We start from the raw sequence: 16,351 nt of genomic DNA, 5'->3' as shown, positions 1-16,351 counted from the left end.
ACCTTGACTATGTCTATAATTTTAAATACTTCTGTCAGGTCTCTCTTCTTTCTCCCATGTTCCAAGGGATAAAGAACTAGCCTCTCTCTATAATTCAGGCCCTCTAGTCCTGGCAACATCCTTGTAAATCTTTTCTGCACTCTTTCCAGTTTAAATGATAAAGTTTTAAGGGAATTGGGGGATTGTCAGATTCCTGTAAATAATGGTTAAGGTTGAGCCTGTGTATTCTGGTTTGAGAATGGCTGCAGTTTGAGCAGCTGTTGTCCCCTGACTTTTCACACTTTTTGGTTTCGTGTTTGAATTTCAACTTTGGGTTAAGTACCAACTATGTCTGTAACTGCAGTATGTTTGAATAATGCCTCACTTCTGCTTCTTTGGAGCAAGATAAGGATTAAAGCTCACACAGACCCACAAAAGGCATCCCCTAGTTTTCAAACATTTTGGTTTCGACAAAAGGTGGTTGCTGATGGAGATAAGGCAGGACATTACTTTCTTAATTTTGGTAGAATCTCTTATCTAAATTATTAAGATCTGTTCTATTTGAGTAGCTGGAATATCCGTTGATCTGACTGTTCTTATGTATTGAGATGTTAAAGGATCAATCTGTCCAGCTAACGTGCAAATGCTGAGTGTCCAGACAAGGACATGCAGGATGTGAGAATTAATTTTACTCTGTTCTCTGTTTACCTCTGCCTGATGTGATTAAGTATTCTTTGTCAAGTACGTTTACTTCTGGTTTAGGTGATTAAGTGGCCTTTGTCTTGGACTATCACTGTTGCTAGGCTTTCGTGACAAGAATGACATAAAAAACTGTATCTCTGTGTTTCGACAGAGAGACTTCCGTGGCTGACTCTCTGTGAGTGCAGAAGGAGGGGGTCCTCTCTCGTAGCTTGCTACTAATAAAGGTGGAAAGGTATCAACTGTGGTACTTGTTTCATTACACCGTTGACAAGGTCACTCTTCATTCTCCCATGTTCCAAGGAATAAAGAACTAGCCTCTCTCTATAACTCTAGTCCTGGCAACATCCTTGTAAATCTTTTCTGCACTCTTTCCAGTTTAACCACATCTTTGTTATAACAGGATGAGCAAAACTGTACACAGCATTCCAAGGGCAGCCTCAACAATGACTCATACAACTGTAAGATAATATCAGAACTCCTAGACTCATGTCGTGATTGATAAAGGCCAGCAGGCTAAATGTCTTTTTCACCACCCTGTCTACCTGGGATGCTGCTTTCAAGAGCAATGCAAGTGTACACCAAGGCCCTTCTCCCTAGTGCCCTACCATTCATGATAGAAGCCCTACACCGGTTCGACTTTCCAAAGTGCATCAGCTTGAACTTTTCTGTGTTGAAATCCATTTGTGAACCCTTGGCCCACTTCCCTAACTGATCAATACCCTCCTGCAATCTACAATAACACAACAACCTTCTTCATTATCAACAACACTTCATAATTTTGTGCATCTACAAACTTTCAGATCAAGCCTTGTGCACTCACATCCAAGTCATTTATATAAGTGATGAATAACAAAGGTCCCATCAATGATCCCTGTGGCGTGGCACGAGTTACAGGCCATTATTCTGAGAAAAAACTTTGAACTACCACCCTCCGCTTTCTACTTCAAAGCCAATTTAGAATCCATCGAACCAGCTCTCCCTGGATTCCAGGGACCTAACCTTAAAGACAAGCTTACTATGTGGTACCTTGTCGAAGCCCTTGCTAAAGTTCAAACAGACACCATCGACTGCTCTACACTCATATACTGTATCTTTTTGGTTATCTCTTCAATGAGCTCTAAAAGATTCATCAAACACAACTTCCCAAGCATAAAAGCACACTGACTCCTCTCTTTCAGACTCAGTCTATCCAAACGCTGGTAAATTCTGTCCTTCATCATTCCCTTCTGCAACGTGCCACTACGGATATCAGGCTGATGGCCAGTAGTTCCCTGGCTTACCATTGCTATTATTCTTAAACAACAGAATGTCTTTAGTCACCTTCCAGTATACAGTGCCTAATGATTACAGGTGATCAAGATCCCAATTCCTGATACTTCTCTTCACTGTCTACGACACTGCCCATAGTGGTTAAACTCTTTCTTGTTTGAGACGGTCTTTGCAACCACTTTTCTGGTGCAGGTGTTACCTGCCCCAATGCTGTCTAGCTTTTGCTACGTACTGTAACAGTCAGGTTAATTTGCCAAGGAGTTAGACAATAGACAATAGGTGCAGGAGTAGGCCATTCAGCCCTTCGAGCCAGCACCAACATTCACTGCGATCATGGCTGATCATCCACAATCAGTATCCTTTTCCTGCCTTCTCCCCATATCCCTTCACTTCGCTATCTTTAAGAGCTCTATCTAACTCTTTTTTGAAAGAATCCAGAGAATTGGCCTCCACTGCCTTCTGAGGCAGAGCATTCCACAGATCCACAACTCTCTGTGTGAAAAAGTTTTTCCTCAACTCCGTTCTAAATGGCCTACCCCTTATTCTTAAACTGTGGCCTCTGGTTCTGGACTCCTCCAACATCGGGAACATGTTTCCTGCCTCTAGCGTGTCCTTTCCCTTAATAATCTTATATGTTTCAATCAGATCCCCTCTCATCTTTCTAAATTCCAGTGTATACAAGCCCAGTCACTCCAATCTTTCAACATATGACAGTCCCACCATCCCTGGAATTAACCTCGTGAGCCTATGCTGCACTCCCTCAATAGCTAGAATGTCTTTCCTCAAAATTGGAGACCAAAACTGTACACAATATTCCAAGCGTGGTCTCACCAGGGCCCTGTACAACTGCAGAAGGACCTCTTTGCTCCTATACTCAATTCCCCTTGTTATGAAGGCCAACATGCCATTAGCTTTCTTCACCGCCTGCTGTACCTGCATGCTTACTTTCAGTGACTGATGAACAAGGACACCTAGATCTTGTTGTACTTCCCCTTTTCCTAACTTGACACCATTCTGCCTTCCTGTTCTTGCCACCAAAGTGGATAACCTCACATTTGTCCACATTAAACTGCATCTGCCATGCATCTGCCCACTCATCCAACCTGTCCAAGTCACCCTGCATTCTCATAACATCCTCTTCACATTTCACACTGCCACCCAGCTTTGCATCATCTGCAAATTTGCTAATGTTACTTTTAATCCCTTCATTTAAATCATTAATGTATATTGTAAATAGCTGTGGTCCCAGCACCGAGCCTTGCGGTACCCCACTGGTCACTACCTGCCATTCTGAAAAGGACCCATTAATCCCTACTCTTTGTTTCCTGTCTGCCAACCAATTTTCTATCTGTGTCAGTACCCTACCCCCAATACCATTTGCTCTAATTTTGCACACTAACCTCCTAAGTGGAACTTTATCAAAGGCTTTCTGAAAGTCCAGGTACACTACATCCACTGGCTTTCCCATGTCCATTTTCATAGTTACATTCTCAAAAAATTCCAGAAGATTAGTCAAGCATGATTTCCCCTTAGTAAATCCATGCTGACTCAGACCTATCCTGCCACTGCTATCCAAATATGCCGCTATTACATCTTTTATAATTGATTCCAGCATCTTCCCCACCACTGATGTCAGACTAACTGGTCTATAATCGCCTGTTTTCTCTCTCCTTCCTTTCTTAAAAGGTGGGATAACATTAGCTACCCTCCAATCCGCAGGAACTGATCCTGAATCTATAGAACATTGGAAAATGATTACCAATGTGTCCACGATTTCTAGAGCCACCTCCTTAAGTACCCAGGGATGCAGACCATCAGGCCCTGGGGATATATCAACCTTCAGTCCCATCAGTTTACCCAACACCATTTTGTGCCTAATGCGAATTTCCTTCAGTTCCTCTGTTACCCTAGGTCCTCTGGCCACTATCCAGGCTACTGTTTGGGGGCCTGTAGATAACTCCCATCAGGGTCTTTTTGCCCTTACAGTTTCCCAGTCCAATCCATACTGACTCTACATCTCCTGATTCTATGTCCCCTCTCGCAAGTGACTGAATTTCATTCCTCACCAACAGAGCCACCCCACCCCCTCTACCCATCAGTCTGTCCTTTGGATAGGATGTATATCCCTGAGTTGTCAGTAGACCTGAAGGTTATGAAGGAATATCTTCACTTGCCACTTTCCAACAATACTCAGGTTTGATATTAGCCCAGTCAAAATCATGACCCCATTTACCATTCACTCCCTCCACACTGGTACACCTTGGGGGCAGTCTAAAATTTACACTGCAGCAACTTCCCAAGACAGAAGCTCCCAAAGCTCCATCCTCTATCGCCCAGAAGAACAAGGACAACAAATGCATGGGAACTATCTCTCCATTCTCACACTCACTAGTTTCCTGCCCAGCAACCGCTCTGTGGAGGGACCACAGTGGTTCACGATGATGGTTCACCAGGACCTCCTCAAGGACAACTAAGGATGGGCAAAAGATGATGGTCCTGCTGTCAGTGACGTATTCCACAAAAAGGAAGGTCAAAATGTTGTAAAGATGATGTCGCACTCTGGAGGCACCGTTCTGTAACACCAGCTACTCATTTACAAGGTCTAACCATCTCTTTTTTTTCAACATTGCCATCTGATATGTCTTTCACAGTCATTGTACATTGCTGCATTGTCGCTGAGCTTAACAAAACCAGACTAACACTGTTTTTGCTGCTTCTCGTGGAAGTGGATCCTGGCCAATGATTCTGTGGAGAGTACTGCCGAGACCTTGTATTTTAACTTTTTTGGTTTATTTTGTACACTGTCTAAAAAGCTAACATCCTCTTGGATCACCCACAAAAGTTTATGAATTGAGAAAAAGTACTTTAAAACCAGTGAAATGCCATGGGACCTGTGTAGTTCTTTTTGAAGCACTGGGAAGCAGACAAAAACTTTTCCCTCCAACAGACACACAGGACAGCTAGTCAAGCCATAGGAACTAACTGGGTGGAAAACGTCTTTAGGTGTGATTTATGGATGGGGCATGCAACAAAAGTTCCAACTTCATTGCTTAGTGAATATCATAGTTTTAATGGAATTGATAGAAGTCAATCGCCATCTGCAGGCGCCTCAATGAACTACAGACAGGAAGGTGACCGATTGCTTGGACAGAGTTTTCACAGTTCCTGAAAAGTGACCCAGAGGCTGCAATCATCTAAAGATAAATATCACCCACCTCTGAGTACATACAGATACATCATCATATGCTCCTTTACACTCCAACAATAACACAGAACTTGTCAGAACTTGTGTTCAATTCTGGACACCACACCTTAGGAAAGATGGAACACAGAAGATGACACAGGAACTGGTCCGTGATGTTGTGCTGAACTAATGAAGCTAATTATTTAATTTCTTCTGTTTATATCTCTCCATTTTGCACATTCATGTACCTATCTCAGAGCCTTTTAAACACCTCTATCATACCTGCATCTACAACCACCCCTGGCAGCAAATTCCAGGCACCCACCATCTTCTGTGTTAAAGACAAATACCCTACACATCTCCTTTGAATTCCGCCCCCCCCCCCCGCCACCCTTCACCTTAAATGCAGGACATTTGGTGTAGATATTTCAGCTCTGGGAAAAAGAGGCCAGCTGTCAATACTTCTCATAATCTTATTTGAGTTGAGTTTATTACCATATACAATGATACATGTCATGTGATCGGCAACAATGAATATATGGAGTCAGGATTTATAAACGAACAAGCCTTTATTAAACCCTGATAAACAATGAAAAAAAACCAAACAAAAACCCTAACTGGAAGTAAACTGCTATGCGGCCATTCATTAAACTGCTACTCAGTATTAGCTCTTAAAGCAATAAATGCGAAACCAGTTCTTAAAGCGATAAATTTAAACATAGTTCTTCGCACGGTGAATTTTAAAGTCCAAGAGATTTATATAGTCAATTAGGAGAGACTTCTATAAAGTTACGAATTCCTCGAAGACATGACGTCACTGCCACTCCCAGCCGGATCCTGCCTTGTCCACAGGATTCACGACGACGGAAATAAAACGGTTTTAAAGGCACTGACCTTTCCCTCCTGGATACTGCACAGCCTTTTCTGCTGCCTTTTTAGAAGAGGCTATCTCATGCAGATCACTCTTTCTTGAATGAATTCAATAATGGTCGATCCTTTCCAAACCTGTCGAATGTCTCCTTCAGGGTCCCGTCTTCACTCTCCAATGTTACTGAAAAGATACATTGACAAACCTGGCAGCAATTGGTCAAACTGCCGGCCCAGACTTCTGTACCTTACAATAGAACATAAAACTCCATTTAAAATCAAAACTGCATCATAATGCAAATACGCAGCGCAGTGGAGTATCTCGTTGACATTCTAACTGGAAAACTAACTGCGTCATCAGGGGTCTTCCCTTTTATACCTGTGGTGAACATGTCATCACGTGACCTCACATCAGCGGGAAAATTACATCAGGTGACCTCCAAAAGACCATTACATCATTCTCACAAGAAAGTCACAAGATCTCCATGAGGTATGTAACATACATTTATGAAAAACCTACTTGCAGCAACATCACACTAGCATCAGATAAACGACATTCACAAGGAAAACATAAATTAAGCAATTTTTACAAGAGAAAAAGCACAAATAGAACAGAACGAAGTCTATGTTAATGCAAAGTGATCAGAGTACTCTTAATGTTGTGAAACCATAGTGGTGGTTCGAGTTGTGCAGGTTGGTTCGAGAACTGAATGTTCGAAGAGAAGTAAATGTTCTTGAAAATGTTGTGTGGGACTTTGGGCCTTAACCATATTTTCTTCCAAGTCATTTAAAAGTGTGACAAACTGCAGGGGCCTGAGCACAGATCCCTACAGAACGTTACAAGTCGTGGACCTCCAGCCAGAATAAATTCTATCAAACACTACATTCTATCTTCTACAGGCAAGCCAATTCTGAATACCCACAGCCAAGTCACCGTGGATCCCATGCATCTTAATCTTCTGGATGAGCATCCCATGATGGATCTTGTCTAAGCAGCTTACTAAAATCCTTTGAAACAATATCCACAGCTCTATCTTCACCAGTCACCTTCATCCCCTCCTCAAAAAAACTCAATCATGGCCCTGCAGAAAGCCATGCTGACTATCCCAAATTAGGCCATGGTTTTCCAAATGCCCAAAAGATCATCTCTAATGGCTTCCCTACCGCTGATGGCGAGGCTCACTGGTTTATAGTTTCCAGGCTTATCACGATTTTCTTTCCTGAACAACAGAACAAAGTTAGCTACTAGCTGTTCCTCTGGGATCTTGCCAGTGTCCAGAGAGGACACAAAAATATTGGTCAGGGCCCCAGCAATCTCGTCTCTTGACTCTCTCAGTAATCTGGGTATGTCCCATCAGGCCCTGGGTACTTATCACCTTAACATTCTTTAAGAGGCCTAACAGGACCTCCTCCTTTATCTTGAAATACTCTAGTGTACTAATATGCTCCACACTAATCTCCCTCTCTTCTACATCATTCTTCTTGGTAAATACTGTTGCAAAGTAGTCATTTAGGACTTCATCCTCCTCCTCTGCCTACAAGCACAGGTTCCTTCCTTTATCCTAGAGTGATCCTACCCTCTAGCTAATTATCCTCTTGCTTGATATATGTCTGGGGATTCTCTTTAATCCTACTTGCCAAGGACTTCTAATGCCCCCTCCCGGCTCTCGTAATTCCCTTCTTGAGCTCTTCTAGCTGGATAATTTATGCAAAAAGAAACATCTTGCAGACTGAGAGAGAGGACTTCTCTGGACTTTCATACATGGCAGCAAACCAGACACCCAGGCAGCATTAAAAATCAAGTTAACAAAGTTGAATTTATTATTATCTGCACTAGTATATGTATGCACAAATGTAATACAAAGTTCACTGCACTTCCAGCAGCATCACAGGCGCATGGTAAAATATAAGCAATATTCACAGGTAAATATAAATTAATCATAAATTATACACAATTTCTGCAAGAAAAAGCGATTAGAAGAAAACAGAGACTCCCTTTTAGTGCCAAGTGGTCAAAGTGCTCAAAGTGCCGATGTGGCCTTTTATATATTGGTGAGACCCGACGCAGACTGGGAGACCGCTTTGCTGAACACCTACGCTCTGTCCGCCAGAGAAAGCAGGATCTCCCAGTGGCCACACATTTTAATTCCACATCCCATTCTGACATGTCTATCCACGGCCTCCTCTACTGTAAAGATGAAGCCACACTCAGGTTGGAGGAACAACACCTTATATTCCGTCTGGGTAGCCTCCAACCTGATGGCATGAACATCGACTTCTCTAACTTCCGCTAAGGCCTCACCTCCCCCTCCTACCTCATCTGTTACTTATTTTTATACACACATTCCTTCTCTCACTCTCCTTTTTCTTCCTCTGTCCCTCTGAATATACCCCTTGCCCATCCTCTGGGTCCCCCCCCGCTTGTCTTTCTTCCCAGACCTCCTGTCCCATGATCCTCTCGTATCCCTTTTGCCTATCACCTGTCCAGCTCTCGGCTCTATCCCTCCCCCTCCTGTCTTCTCCTATCATTTTGCATCTCCCCCTCCCCCTCCAGCTTTCAAATCCCTTACTCACTCTTCCTTCAGTTAGTCCTGACGAAGGGTCTCGGCCTGAAACGTCGACTGCGCCTCTTCCTATAGATGCTGCTTGGCCTGCTGCGTTCACCAGCAACTTTGATGTTTAAAGTGCTCATGTTGTTGCTCTCCTGTAGCGATTAGGTATTAGGGTGGGGTGTATGGGGTGTCCGGGAGAGGTGGGGGAACATGTCGTGTCCTTTTCAAGGCGGTTAGTCCACCTTTGGTCCCCACCTGGCACTCAGCTCTCACCTGTGGCTCCCTGTACCTGCTTGCATGCGACAGCGGCCACACCCCAGGCAATGGCTTCGACAAGCCGGCTAACCAGGTGAGGGTAGCCGACGGGTCTCAAACCCTCGGTGAGATAGGGAGTTCTCTATCCCAGCATGTGAAGACAGACTCCGGCGGACTGAGCGGATGAGACCAATGGAAGGTCCAACGGTCAAGTAGGCGGTCTTTGCAAGCGTCATGGAACTTGTAGAGTAGGACAAGACACAGAAGACAGCCTAGTCCCATCTCCAGCCGTCTCGACTCTGTCTTGCCACTGGATCCAGAGGGGAATTGGGAAGAGAGAGTGAGGCTGACACTACGCAACTCTCCCTCACTTAAATCCAAATCACGCGCTACGAGGTCTTCATCGACGTTGACGATGGACGAACAACAGATATTAGGGTTGTGCGCGTTGGTTCAAGGACAGAACCGTTGAAGCATTGATGGTAGCTGTGAGAAGATGGCACGGTTTGGAAATGGAGATCTTTAATGATGGCTGATGCCTTTTTGATGCAGTGCCTCCTGTAGATACTACAAATGGTAGGAAAGAATGTGGACAGTTCAGAAATGCTATTTGCTTGCGGTTACTGTTCATAAGATTTAAAAAAAAATTGAACATTGTGTGTTCGAGAGTCTTTTTATGGGCTATTTAATTCTTTTAATTTTTTTGGGTTCCTTTTCATGGGGATGATATGGTTTTTTTTTGCACATTGGTTGTTACACAGATTTTATATATATATATATATATATGTTTTTTGGAGGTGTGTCTTTGTTTCGTGGCTGTTAGGAGATGAATCTCAAGGTTATATAATGTATACATATTTTGATAATAAATGTACTTTGAACTTTAGAACTTTGAAAGTCATTTCTAATTTCTAATTCCTAACATTTCTAATGAAGTTAGGAGCATATACATTAGTGTCAATTTTTCCGTGAAGGTCATCATAGACCCAGTACACCAAAAAGCCTGTTTCTGTGCAATGTAATGTTATGACTAATAATGAAGAGAAATTCCAAGGGAACAATCCATCATCCAGGATAAACCGATATAATTAAAGATAACATCAAACTTCAGGATCAGGCAATAATAGTGCACAGACAGGTAGCTGGTCAGAAGATTGGACTGAATATAGACAAAGTTAAATAGAAAATGTAATTCCTTTTCTCAAAAAAGGAGGGAGACAGGGATGTGAAGCTACTGATTGGTTACTTCACATCTGCCATGGGCAGCATATTTGAAGCTATTATTAAATAGATTATTAAGGCATATAGATTAATTCAAGACAATCAGAGGAAGTCACATGGATTTGCAAAAAGACCAATTTCTTCCAGTTCTTTGAAAAAGTAGCATGCACTCTGGTTGAAAGGGAAATAGCATATGCACAAATTTAAACAGAAGGTATTCTGCAAATGCTCAAAATCTTGAACAATACACACAAAGTGCTGAAGGAACCCAGCAGATCAGGCCACATCTGTGGAAGGAAATAAGCAGTCAGCGTTTCAGACCAAGACATTGACTGTTTCTGTCCCTTCCACAGAGGCTGCCCGATGTGACGAGTTTCTCCAGCATTTTGTGCATGATGTACGTATTTACATTTCTGTAAGACAGTTTGATAAGATGGCACACCAAAGGTTGTGAAAGAAGACAAAGGTTTCTCTGGGAACATAATTGCCATGGATAGAGGAATGCCTGGCTAACAGGAAACTGGAAGCAGGGAAAAGAGGTTCTTCCTTGTTTGCAAGGTAGAATAGATGTTCATAGGTGGTTATAGCATGAGAGCTTCAAAGTAGAACGTACACAAGTGATATGGACAAAGTCACTGAATGTATGATTGCCGACAACACAGAGGTAGGTATAAAACAAGTATTAAACAGTTTCAGTGAGTGGGAAAAGGTCTGAAGTAGAATGCACAAAAGAAATTCTGCAGATGCTGCAAACACTTAGCGATGCACACAAAATGCTGAAGGAACTCAGCAGGTCAGAGTCCTGACGAAGGGACTCAGCCCAAGACATCAACTTTATTTCCTTGATTAGATGCTGCCCAACCTACCACACACACAGCAAAAGAGTATAAAAGGGGAAGTTTAAAAATTGGCAGGAAGATGAAAAGAAAGCACGTTATCTGAATGGTAAGAATGCTCAGAGCAGAATCCAGGACAAGAGATTTGTTTAAAATAAGAGGTCATGAGTATTTGGAAGCCTCTTCTCAGACAAAAGAGGTAGCAGATCCTGCAAGTATTTTAAAGCCACAGATAGGGTATAATTTAAAGGGTATAATTTCAATGGGCTGAAATCAGCACTGGGATCATTCGTTGGTGACACAGCGCAAAGCTTAATAAGAACTCGGGAGCTTTTAGCTCTCTTTCAGCAGGGCCAGTAAAAATAAAGGTGGTGTATGTGGAGCAGCCATTTCTGAGCGACCATTGTTGTAGTGGGCCAGTGATCGAGTGTCCAGCCTTGGCTCAACAGGCCTGGGTAAGTGTAGGCTTGGGTAAGCACAGGCGGAGGTTCTAAGTAAGTAGATAGGAAAGTTTCGAGTAAGTTTGTTTTTTGTTAGTATATAGCTAGTGTGCTGAGAATGGATCCGGAGGTAGTGGTGTGTTCCTTGTGGAAGATGTGGGAACTTTGGGAGACCTACAGTCTCCTTCATAACTACAGTGCCGATAAAAAGTATTCACCACCACCCCCCCACCCCGGAAGTTTTCTTGTTTTATGACATTGAATCACAGTGGATTTAATTTGGCTTTTTTTGACACTGATCAACAGATAAATGCTCTTTCATGTCAAAGTGAAAACAGATCTCTACAAAGTGATCTCATCTATTCCAAATGTAGCCTCACTAGCATCTTGTCTAACTGCAACATACCATCCTAATTCAATACTCTATGCCCCAGCCGACGAAGGGCAGTGTGTCAAAAGCCTTCTTCACCACCCTATCTACATATGATGTCACTTTCAGGGAACCGTGTACTTGCACTCCTAGGTCCCTCTGTTTTACTACACTTCTCAAGCACTATCAGTCACTGTGAAAGTCCTACCCTCATCTGTGTTCCCAAAATGCCCCTATCTTCCCATGCACTTATCCAACTTAAACTGCATTTGCCATTCCTTGGCCCACTTACAAGATGCCTCTGTAAATCATATTAACCAATTGTTGGTCAATGACATCACCTATTTTAGGGCCCAGATGTACATTTATTAAACATGCCTTGTACATTCTCATCCAAGTCATTGACAAACAGCAATGGGCCTAACACCAGTGCTGGGCAACTCAATTAGTCTCAGGACTCGAACCTGACAAACAACCATCCAACATTACCCTCTGCTTCCTACCATCAAGCTAATTCTGCATCCAAGTAGCCAGGCCTCCTTGGATCTGTGTGATCTAAATTTCTGTGGCAGCCTACCCTATTTTTGCTCATGTTTGTAATGAGGTCAGGAGCTGGATGACTTTGCCAGCACTCAAACTGAGATTCTTTGAGCAGGATGTTAGGTTGTTGTTAAGCAAGTGCTGCTCGATGGCAGTATTGATTACCCCTTCCATCACTTCGCTGATCAGCGTGTGTGGGCCTACTGCAGCCGTGATCTCTGCCCTTCAATGTGCTTCTGAGGCTTGGATCACCTTCTGCTGTCATATCAAAGCACTGAAGACCTTTCGTCTGTGCTGTCTGAATCACATTTTCCAATGATCTGGGAGCACTGTCAGTGTTTTCTCATGCCTGAGGTACCAAGTACACATGGGGGTGTGTTTGGATGAAGCGGCCTCGTCTCCGGGTGTAATAGTTTGCCCATGTCCTGTACATCTTGGAAAACGCTGCTGGTTATTAAATATACTGTGCACAGCAATTCCACCAGGCCAGTGAACTGTTGGACTGCAGAGGAGATCTGCAGCTCGGGCATATGGCGCACGCCATTACCTGCTACAGACCTCCGTAAGGGACACAGTAGGAAGAGGTGCGCAAGGAAACAAAAAGAGGAAAATGTGCTGGAATTCCGGGAACGACTTAAGCCTGATTTATACTTCTGCGTCAATGCGACGTCGTAAGTACTGTGTCGCCGCAAACCCTACACAAAGCCGATGTGATTCTCTACACCAGAGCCTGCGTTGCTGCGATGCACACTTCTCCCAAAATGTAACCCTGCGTCGCAGCAATGCAGACCGCAATAGCTGTGATTGGTCCGCTTGGTAGCATCGCATTTCCTCCTACGCTGCAATAGCTTCCCACTGGGTGACTGAAGGGCAGGGAAGGAACCCTGGCTGCAATGCTTTCCATAAAGCTTTACAGACCTCCGAAATTATGGAGGACACATTCAGCTTTTACGAAAAAAGACGCTCGCTTCTTGTTTACCCCGAGAAAGACTACCATGACCATGAGGCCTTGCACAGGCAGGTGTGTGCGCATGCGTGACTTGCGCGAATTGCAGAGCGACGCAGACACACCAACGCACAAGTATAAATGCTCACAACGCGCGTAAGTAACTTGCATAGGTTATGGCGTTGAGTTAACGCAGAAGTATAAATCAGGCTTTAGGTCGAAGCCCTCCAGGCCGGCTGTCCTGTCGTTCTTACTGGCAAACCCACGTTCACTCGACGTACGTTCACTGGACTACCTGCGCTTGAGACTGAACTAGCCAGAGAACATCTGCGCACTAATTCTCACAGAAACTTGGCTTCAGGTCTCCATACCAGACACGGCCATCCAGCTGGAGGGTTTCAGCACGTTTCGGGCTGACGGGAATCCAGTGATCTCAGGCTAGACCCGCAGTGGCGGTATCTGAATTTACTTAAATAAGAACCGGTGTATGTACGTTTCAGCAGTGGCATCCCACTCTTCATCGATGATTAAGTTCACTTTTGTGAAGTGCAGACCGTTCTATATTCCGAGGGAGTTCACTGCAATTGTGTTGGTAGCTGTATATACCCCTCCCACCCCCGCTGGCGCCGGCAAGGCACTGTGTGAACACTACAGCACCGTCACTGACTGCCAAAACAAACACCCCAAAGGTATGGTCATTGTCATTGCCAGGGCCGGATTTAGTGGGGCCGGGGCCTCTGGGCCGGAGGCCCTAATGGGCCCCTGCCCACACCGTAAAATGCTGCTGTACCAAGCAAAAAAAAGGCAAGAACAAGAGCAAAGGTCGTACTGGTCTAAATATCAAAGCTGTGGACCTAGACACTGGTTTAGTACAATACGTAGGCTATACGCTTACAGGCTTTAAGAGGGAGGACAGAGAGTAATGCAGATTCTTAGTTTGAAGGACAGCATCTAAAGCACTCAAAAATTGACCTAGGCTTAGTTGGCTTAGTAAAGTTCTGAGGGAGACGAAGTATGATGTACCCAATCCTAAATCTTTATTTAGCTATTGGTGCACATACCATTGGCCTTATTTCTCGAACAATACCAAAGCATTTTTACCTCGGTATTTTGCTCAGCTATGTGTTCTGAGAAAGTAAAATGGAAATGAGAGACAAAAAGGCCAAGAAAGATGGCACTATGGCAAACTAGGAAACTTGACAATACTCCAACAATCTTTTTGAAAAATGAGATATTGCTGTGCAGTGTGGCTTGCAGAGTAAAGACCGCTTATTACTTACTAGCGCAAACACGAGGAAATCTGCAGATGCTGGAATTTCAAGCAACACACATAAAAGTTGCTGGTGAAAGCAGCAGGCCAGGCAGCACATAGGAGATGACAGGAGGGGGAGGGATGGAGCTCCCCCTCCTGTCTTCCCCTATCATTTCGGATCTCCCCCTCCACCTCCCACTTTCAAATCTCTTACTAGCTCTTCCTTCAGTTAGTCCTGACGAAGGGTCTCGGCCCGAAACGTCGACTGTACCTCTTCCCAGAGATGCTGCCTGGCCTGCTGCGTTCACCAGCAACTTTGATGTGTGTTGCTTGTTACTTACTAGATTTGTAAACAGTCAACTACCAGCTTACTGCCACAAAAACAGGAACAGCACTGACACACAAGCCTAGATATTTACAAAGTCAGATGCTTGTTTTTCAAAATTAAAGCCTAGTTCTTCTGGACTTCTTGGCAGCAAAGTCTTTGATCAGATCACTAGAATCCAGTTTCCAAACGAGATCACTTTCAAGTGACATCAGAGTATGATGATTCAGCCTGTCCTGTCCCATTGTGGATCTGAGCCTATTCTTCAATAGCCTGAGCTTGGAGAAAGATCGCTCACCACTTGCACTTGTGACAGGGAGAGTCGGGTAAAGCCTCAAAGCAACGCTTACATTTGGGAAGATGACCTGCAAGTTTTTTTCTCTGAGGAAGCATAAAAGCTCTGTTGCGGATGAAATATCTTTGCCACATTCCCTGAAATGGACAATCTCCTCCACAAAGTCTAACTCCAGGTCAGCTGAATAACTGACGTTATTTTTTGTGTTTTCTTTTCATGGTAACACGTCGAAGCTGCACCCTCTCCAACATGCTGGTAGAGAGAGTTTTATTTGGGTTTTTAGTGCTGGAAATAGTTACATCCCGACACACGGGACAGAAGCGTGGTCGCATTGTTTATTCCAGGGACCAGCTGCTTGCGCTAATGCTGGCCGGTTTAGCGAGCAGAGCGGCGGACACCCCTGCTGAAATCTGGAGGAAAACACACAGAGGATACAGAGGGGGATCACAAGGTCGAGGAAAGAGGACTGGGTTGAGACAACAGAGACTTATGGAAGTGAGGAGTTCGGTGGGTAATAAAATGGATGAGTTCATGGCGCTAGCCAGGCGTCAGAGGACATTTCGGGAGTGTAGTGTTATGTGTTTCACTAGAACAGGGCTGCACGAGGACATTCCCGATCAAAACTTTTCCATGGACGGCTTCCAGACCATTCGGGCTGACCGGAAGTGCACTGACAGCGGTAAGCGTAAAGGAGTTGGGTGCTTACTGTTCTGGTTAACAACAGATGGTGCAATCCGGGTCATATTACGATTGAGGAGCGTGTTTGCAGACTCGATATTGAACTTTTTACTGTTGGACTTCGGCCACATTCCACCGTGATACAACACTTGGCGGCACGGGAGGTCGTTCCTGCCTGTGGCCATCGAACTTGCAGCTCCTCCCGTGGAGGGTCAGACACCCTGAGCCAATAGACTGGTCCTGGACTTATTTTCCATCTGGCATAGTTGGCATTTTGTTGTTTGATTGCTTGTGGTTTTTGTATTGCTATATTTATGCTCTATTCTTGGTTGGTGCAGCTGTAACGAAACCCAATTTCCCCCAGGATCAATAAAGTATATCTATCTATCTATCTGCTTTGGAGATCAGATGCTCTCTTGCGCAGATCTTGTACAGAGAGAGAAGGGATATTGTTTAGGATGCCAAATGTGTTGTTAAGGTCATTATATGATGCAAATCTGCAATCAATTTCTGCAAGTAATCTATCCATCACGACCAAAAAAAAGTAGCTGAGAATTTTTCTCTGGCTGACAAGCCAACATCAGGTGTTGTGGATTCACCCAGAAAGGCTTTATGTTTTCTTTGTCATTGGGTGTCTTCT

At 44.0% G+C, this 16,351-nt stretch overlaps 1 long non-coding RNA gene across 1 annotated transcript in view; it reads right to left on the bottom strand.

The window, feature by feature from the left end:
- Positions 1-5,657: 5,657 nt before the first annotated feature.
- Positions 5,658-16,351, bottom strand: part of LOC134359690 (uncharacterized) — a 45,613-nt gene continuing 34,919 nt past the window's right edge. The window contains exon 4 of the long non-coding RNA XR_010021174.1: positions 5,658-6,248. This is a non-coding gene — a long non-coding RNA (uncharacterized LOC134359690). The remainder of the gene's footprint in view (positions 6,249-16,351) is intronic.

This window comes from Mobula hypostoma, chromosome 21, assembly GCF_963921235.1.
Source record: "Mobula hypostoma chromosome 21, sMobHyp1.1, whole genome shotgun sequence".
NCBI lineage: Eukaryota > Metazoa > Chordata > Chondrichthyes > Myliobatiformes > Myliobatidae > Mobula > Mobula hypostoma.
This window is presented reverse-complemented; position numbering and strand designations above follow the sequence as displayed.